General features: G+C 32.0%; 1 pseudogene; it reads right to left on the bottom strand.

Moving 5' to 3' along the window:
• Window positions 1-2,022: 2,022 nt before the first annotated feature.
• On the bottom strand, window positions 2,023-6,551 carry LOC125809280 (uncharacterized; annotated as a pseudogene).
• Window positions 6,552-7,565: the final 1,014 nt, after the last annotated feature.

The following is a 7,565-nucleotide window of genomic DNA, read 5'->3' as shown; positions in this document are numbered from 1 at the left end:
GTGAAACAACCCTCTATCCATAAGAAATTTCGATGAACGCCTTGAACCTTCCCTCTTTTCTCCCTTTTTCTCTTCTTGAACTCTCTTTTAAAACCCTAAGCGTAAATTAGGATTGTAAAACTGAACCAAATCATTTTAGACCCCTAAAACCTTACTAAAAGCATTTTAAATCTGATGGGGTATGAAAAAGACCAAAATACCCCTCACATTTGGGTAACTTTCCTTAACTGGACAGACAGACTTCAAACGGGCATATCTCCCTCATATGAGCTCAAAATTTTGCAAATTCAGTGGTGCTGGAAAGAAGATTCAATGACCTTTCATTTGATATCTTATGAGCCATCTAACTCAACTTGTACTGAAAGTTATGGTCGTTTGAAGTTGCCGCAAAACTTAAAGGAACTTAGGAATGACTTGAATGAATTTTCTCTAGTGACCTTATTAACACTTACGAAAATTTAAATTCCTCGGTAAATTCTTACTCACAACGAAGAATGGATCGATTCTAAGCTCAAAAAAATTTCGGGGTGTTATCTCACTCCTTAAAAATAGTCTAAAATAGATTTCCCTAATTTATTCACTTCAAATCATATCACTCTCTCTCTCATCATTCTCCCCTCTCGACTCCTATTTTCATCATCCAATTCTCTCTCTTCATTCTCCCTCACACGATCTTCTTTGGTTAACCCATTCTAAAATAGAATGGAGCACTAAAAGTCAAATTCTTGAGGTTTGTAACTAATTCAACTGTTATTTCAGTCATGTCTATGATTTTCTTAAAAATAGCTTTTCAATTAATAGTTACTTCTAATTCTAGATAATTATCTAGATTTAAGGTTTTTTTTTAATCACTTTGATAGCTAAAGCTTCTTCAATCAAGAGTTTTTGAGTTAAGATTATATATTTCTAGCTTTTATCAATGTATTTGATTAGGTGTACATGTATCTAAAAGAATATACACATGTATTTGATTAAGTGTTCACTCATAATGTTAACATATCATTGAATTAAAATTATATGCATCTATGAGAAAAGATTTTTGATGCTCCAATTTTTCTTTTTTGGAAGATGATTTCTCAATCTACAAGTATATAACTTAAATATCTAGTTTTTATCAATATATCTGATCAAGTATACATGTGTTTGACAAAATATACAAATGTATCTAATTAGAGAAAATAGATCAAATCCCACATGAACTTGACAACAAAACTTACTTTAACACTTTAACTATACAAGCTTTTAAATATCCCTCTTAACAAATTTCAAGTGAATTAAATACCACCCTAAGGGGTGACGTGGTGGAGTGAGTGCATTCACTCTTCTCAAAGCGCGTGAAGAAGTTTTTAGAATAAACTAAATTTATAAAATCATACACATGACATCTTTTATAGGACAATATATAATTAATATTTTAAATATTGTTTTCTTGATATATGAACGTTTTTTCAAAATATGTGAATTTTCTAATTAGCCCACAAAAACTTTTAATTTTTCTCTTTATTTTGTTGTCTTTCCCAATGTAGCTTCTTCTCCATTAAAGCATCACATCTTCCTCCATGCTCATCTTCAACTTTGTCCACTACTTCAATTTCACCAGCTCTATAGTAATCCACAAAACCCAACACCAACATCTTATTGTTGATGTCAATTTCACAAATATAAATTTTCTCAAATTTTGAATGATCAATTTTGATTTTTTTAATATTTATAATTCAAAAATTCTCCCACAAGCCATATTCGAAGGGAGGGATTCGAAGAAGATAACGTGGTATTATAATTGTTCATATCTAAAGTTCTTTTAAAATTGAATGTGAAGAGGAAAAATCATGAGCAGTGAATTAGGACCAGAAATGGTGAAGAAGAATGTAAAAGGAAGAAATCGGCAGAGGGGGGATAAAATGGGTCCACATTTTAAATTTTGATTTAAGAAAATGGATTTTAATTAATTAGTGTAAAATAATTTTAAAAAGTATTAAAGAAAAAATGGTGAATAATATTTTGAATCCCTTCCATAAACTCTTATGCATCTTCATCCACCTTTGAACCATGAAATTTCAGAGGATTCATCCGAGTCAAGTCTTGGACTCTAGTCTCTATTGTACCCACATTTGGGTTCATGAAAGCTACAACCTTATGGTTAGCTTCAGAAGTCATGGCTTGGACAAACACTTGAAAAATAGTCCTAAACTCGGCATGAGTGACTTGCTTGGTCAAGGCATCAACTAGAGCTTGTGGAGCTTCAGGTTCTACATTCATGTTCTTTCTCACTGGAGCTCTTCTTGGAGGCATCATTCTGAAACACATTGAACATGAGTTAGGAAGAAACTTCATAGAGTTCAACTTTATCGCATGAATTAAGAGTATGAAAGAAGTGAAGTTTCTTAAATGACTCGTAGTCTCCTATTCATAATCATGCCGCACTTCACACTCATGAACAAGACTCTACTAAACGCGGTTTGTCAGCCATCCTAAGACACTTGAACCTGATGCTTTGAACATCAAGTTTGTCACGACTCAAGACTGCCCCCTAGACGTGACATGATGAATAGAATCCCGAGAGATCCTAAACGAACCACTTGACATAACATGACACTAAGATAACAACATAACTGAAAAAAACATGAAAGCGAAATATAAGTCTAAAATAACAATCTCTATATGATACCAAAATCAGAGTACAAAGACCATCAAGTGGAATGTGCTATCACTGACAACAAGCCTTTGATAAGCCTTAGCTCACTTGAACATCTGAGACAAAAATAAATCCTAAAATTAAGATAATGAAAATATAAGTGGTATGTCCTCGAACCATGAGAACTCACCAATACATGTGAAGGATGATAGAAGTCATACTAACCGCAAGCCTGATGAGATGCACCAGAATCTATATTATAAAATAATATAGGCACAAGAAATTATGCAGTCAGTACTCGAAATGTACTGTGTATCGGAAAAATGCAATAAATACAACATGATAGTATGATAAGTCTAAAAACATGATAATGCAAGTAAACATAACATGAAGTTCTGATTTTGAAAAGATAGTACAAGGTCATGCATCCTTCTCTAAGTCATAAGCATAGCATAAGTTTTTGAAGAAGTCAGAAATCTTTGTAGGAATTATCATTAACCTACATAAATCATGTGAGCTATAACATGGAGTTCAGTGTCCTACTCCCACACTAAAAAAAGAGTGTCTTACTTGCCAAGGTAAAAACCATAATCATAATTCAGCTTAGATGGATCCACTAGTTTAGGCCTAAAAAGGTTAATGAGTCATGCATCAACTAACAAGTGACTCTCATTGTCCTGCGGTGGTACATAATTTTGGGATAAAGGGATTGCTACTAAAGGTCTCATGCCTCTATTAGCTTGTGGGCTTCACTCCAAGGTCCACACGGTGCTAGGTAAACAAAAAACATGCATAATCATACCATATTCATAAGCTTTTGAATGGTAAGAATCTCATAATACCAAATCATTCAGAAACTTCATAATCATAAGAATAGATCCTTTAAATCATGATTTCATAAAATATTCATTCAGACACTTATCTAAAGCATATAAATCATGATCATCTTTTATAATGTGAAGCACTCAATCAGAAGCATTTAATTGCATAAAACATGTTTGATACTTTATCTAAAAGCATCATTGATTCATAAACTCTTCAATTCATAATGTATGCATATCAACATACACTACAAGAAAGTATATAATTGGCAACAATTTTTTAGCAACAACAGTAAAATTGTTGGCTAAAATCGATAAATGGCAACAACTTAATAAAATGGTTGCTATATCATTAAACTTTTAACTACGACTACTTTATTGTTAGCAAATATTTTGATGTTGTTGCAATATTATATAGTCAAAATGATAACTATTAAATTTTAAAAATTTGCAACAACATTTTAGCAACAATCAATAGTATGTTAGCAAATTTAAATAAATAGCAACAATTCTATTTAATTGTTGCTATATTATAAAAAATATTAATCACAATTTTTTTTGTTACAAAATGTTTAATTATTTGTTGCCATATTTATGGGCAATATAATAAATTTTAAATACAAATAGAGTTAGCAACAACAAATCAGAATTGTTGGCTATAAATTTTGTTTTGCCAACAACGTAAGTTAATTGTCGCATAAAATGTTAGAATAAATGCTTATTTTTCAACTTTCCGCCCAAAAAATGCTCTAAATTTCTTTTTTATTTCTTTTCCGATTTTTTAGCCCACTCTTCCAGTTAACCCATCTCTTTCTAGGTTTTATTTTTCTCTGCGCTATATTGAGCTTTCCCTCTGTTGCACCATCTTCCTCTTCGTCTGTTGGGTCCTTTTGCTATTGAATAGAGAAGAAATGGTAAGCAATATTTACTTTTCAATGACTATTTCTTTATCTGATGCGTTTTGTAATTATTCAAAGAATTTTTTATGGTCTTTTGTGAATAGAGTTCTTAATTGTGTATTGAAATCATTGGAATCATATAACTCCTTAGTTACAGTCACTCCTTTACCCCCGATAATGGTTGTAACTCTTCTATTATAGGGGTTTAATGAAGACGAGTTAGAGACAGAGTTTAGTTGGGTGTGGAAGGATGAAATTTCTTCTCCAAATTGATAGTAAATTTTTGAGTGGGCATTTGATTCTTCCTTTCGATTTTTTAAGAACTTCGGTTGGTACTTCGGTTTTGATTTTTGATAATATATATCAAGTGAATTGACTTCGATTTGTTGTGATTTTTCTGGTTCGATTTGGTTCTTTCATATGGATCTTGTATACTATGCTATTTTGATTCTTCAAAATTCGCTATTTAAAAAAAAAATATTCTTATTGAGATTGTATTTATCATAGAAACAACGTGGAACACGATAAGCTTCTTGAATGGTTCGTTACTTTGGTATCAAAAACTTGAGAGAACTTTTTGAGAGATTAGCTGATTTTCATAACGTATGAAGGTGTTTTAGTTCTTGTATTTGATTTATAAGTTGGGCATTTAACTTAGCACACTAGCTAGGACTCAAAGGGGTATATATATATATATATATATATATATATATATATATATTGAGCTTCTTTTGATATGTTTTTTACATAGTTGTCCATAACAGATTTTAAGCATATTAAATACCCGCAGATTCATGTAATGTTGGGCTTATATTTTTAAGTAGTTATATTGCATTACGCTGCTGTATTTTTTCATTTCTTTTCAGTTATATATTCTTGTCTACACTAGTTAAAAAGATGTATTGAACAAAGTTGCAATGACAACATTGTGCATTATTTAAAAAATGAAAGCAAAGAAGGAAATTTAATCTTTGTGCTTAATACGATAAGTAATCATCTCATAATGAGATATAGTGTATTATTTGTATCTAATCTTGTGTATTGTGTATGTAATATCCTGCAATATTGTCCTGCTTAAGTTCAATCTAGACTAACTTACTGTGACTTGTGGATGTAGTTGTCGGTGGCAAAGCTAGTAATATTGTTAAGGGTGTTCAAAGGTATGTTTCTCTATTTTTGTTTTCTATATGAGAAATCTCTTTTAACTTAATTGTTACCTCAAATTGTTCTTCTTATGATGTTTATGAGCAACGAAAGCGATCATTTAGTTGTTGCTTTTCACGCATTTCTTTTTATTAGTTAAGTGTTAAAGCATCAGTTACTCTCTGTAAATTTGTTTTGGCAGAGTGGATTTCACCTTTCATTGTTTAAGATAATAATGCACACTTTCACTCCTTACCATTTTAATTAATGTGGGTTGACTTCTAAGATTTGAATGGATAATTATATTGGAAGTTGAAAAAGTGTAGAAGAGAAAAGTGACTAAATTAATTTTTGAAATAATGTGAAGTAACATTTTTTTTGTCACCCAAGATATGATCTAGTGGTCAATGAAGTAGGATGAGCACAAAGAGATCTCATGTTATTTTTTGGTCACTAACTTGGTGTTGTATATTAGAATGCATTGATTGTATAAAAAAGATATTTACATTTCCAGGGTACATAACGTAAATACTAAAAGATAGTGCAACTCTGAACGTAAAAGATAAACTAGCCTTAAATATATCAGAAGCACTTAAGTCAAATATAAACACAGAGAACTGGAAATTTCCTTTGTATCTGAAGATTAATAAGTGATCACAAGCAATTGAATAGTACTCCTTGAATTCGTTCCAACCTTCATTTAATCATGCCATGCCACTAAACTTTAGCAGTTTTACTTTACATACCACGCCATTTGGGACTTCAAGCAACACAATATCTCCAGATTGGCGCCATGCTTGATTATTAATTCATTAGGGATGTGTAATTTAGAGGGATGTGAGACAGGATAATCTTGAAGTAGGGGTTATCTTCGGGATATCTACCGGTTTAGCTTCCCCTTGCCCTCGTGTCTCTGCCATCCCTTCTGGCTTCTTTTCCCATCTGGCTTCCATGTCTGCCGGATGCTCTTCCCATCTGTCTAACCATCTCTATCGGTTGTTGTTCTCGTGGTAATCTACTGTCAATTTTTTCCAGTTGCTTTTGGAAACTCATTGAGAGAAATAAAAATGTGACCAAAACACTCATCAATCAGCTTCATTGCTCTACTAACTGATACTCCAGTGTTCCATAAACAGGTCAACTGAGTATCTCCCCTCCCTCCCCCCCACAGTCCCTTTTCGAATCTGGAGATGAGATCTCGAGTTCAAATGTTGAAACACACCCTTCGTTGCCTAGTGGTCAATGAAGTGAGTCAAGAACAATGAGATCTCGGATTCAAACGTGTACACTCCTTTTGACTAAACCTTGGGGGTAGAGTTATCTAGTATCTACATTGGTGGGCGTAACATGTATTAAGCGAAATAGTCGATGTGTGTGCAAGTTGATCTTGACACCAACATCCTAAAACAATAGTAGCTCTTATTTAAATGTTATTTGTACTTCCATTTCTAGACTGCTTTGGACTATTTTTCTTGAGTCGAGAGTCTATTAGAAATAATCCATCTACCTTTTGAGACTATTTGAACTTATGCTAAAAGAAAAATTGACTATTAGAAAAATGAGAAGTTAAGGAAACTCGTCTAATGCGTGATAAAAAAAATGGTAAAAGAGGGCATAAAGGCACTGGTATCCCATATGCAAATTTCTAAGGTACAAGCGTTAATGATTCAATTTCTTGCTTTTGATCCGAAGAGTATTTTGATTATGCTATTCTTAAAAAACTTGTCCTAGTTATTTTGATGTTATAACATAGTTTCTCTTTATTAGATCAATCATTTTTCTATTCCATATATTTGTTATGCTTAACAGAGTGGTCTTCCATCTGCAATTCTCAACATTATTACCGATTCAAGTGATTTAGATGTTGCAAATCCTACAAGTTTTATGAATGACATCGGGGTAAGTAAGTTTAAATTTTAAGTTTATTACAAGAGACTTTTATTACTGAAGGATAGTTAGAGCTTATTCATCTAAGACAAATCATATGATTTTTAAGTAGATTCTTTAAAAAAATAACTTATTTGATTTTTAAATTGTCATGGTATCTTGATATGGTAACTACAATGT

This window comes from Solanum verrucosum, unplaced genomic scaffold, assembly GCF_900185275.1.
Source record: "Solanum verrucosum unplaced genomic scaffold, falcon-dt-bn FXZP01000062.1, whole genome shotgun sequence".
In the NCBI taxonomy this organism is placed as follows: Eukaryota; Viridiplantae; Streptophyta; class Magnoliopsida; order Solanales; family Solanaceae; genus Solanum; species Solanum verrucosum.
This window is presented reverse-complemented; position numbering and strand designations above follow the sequence as displayed.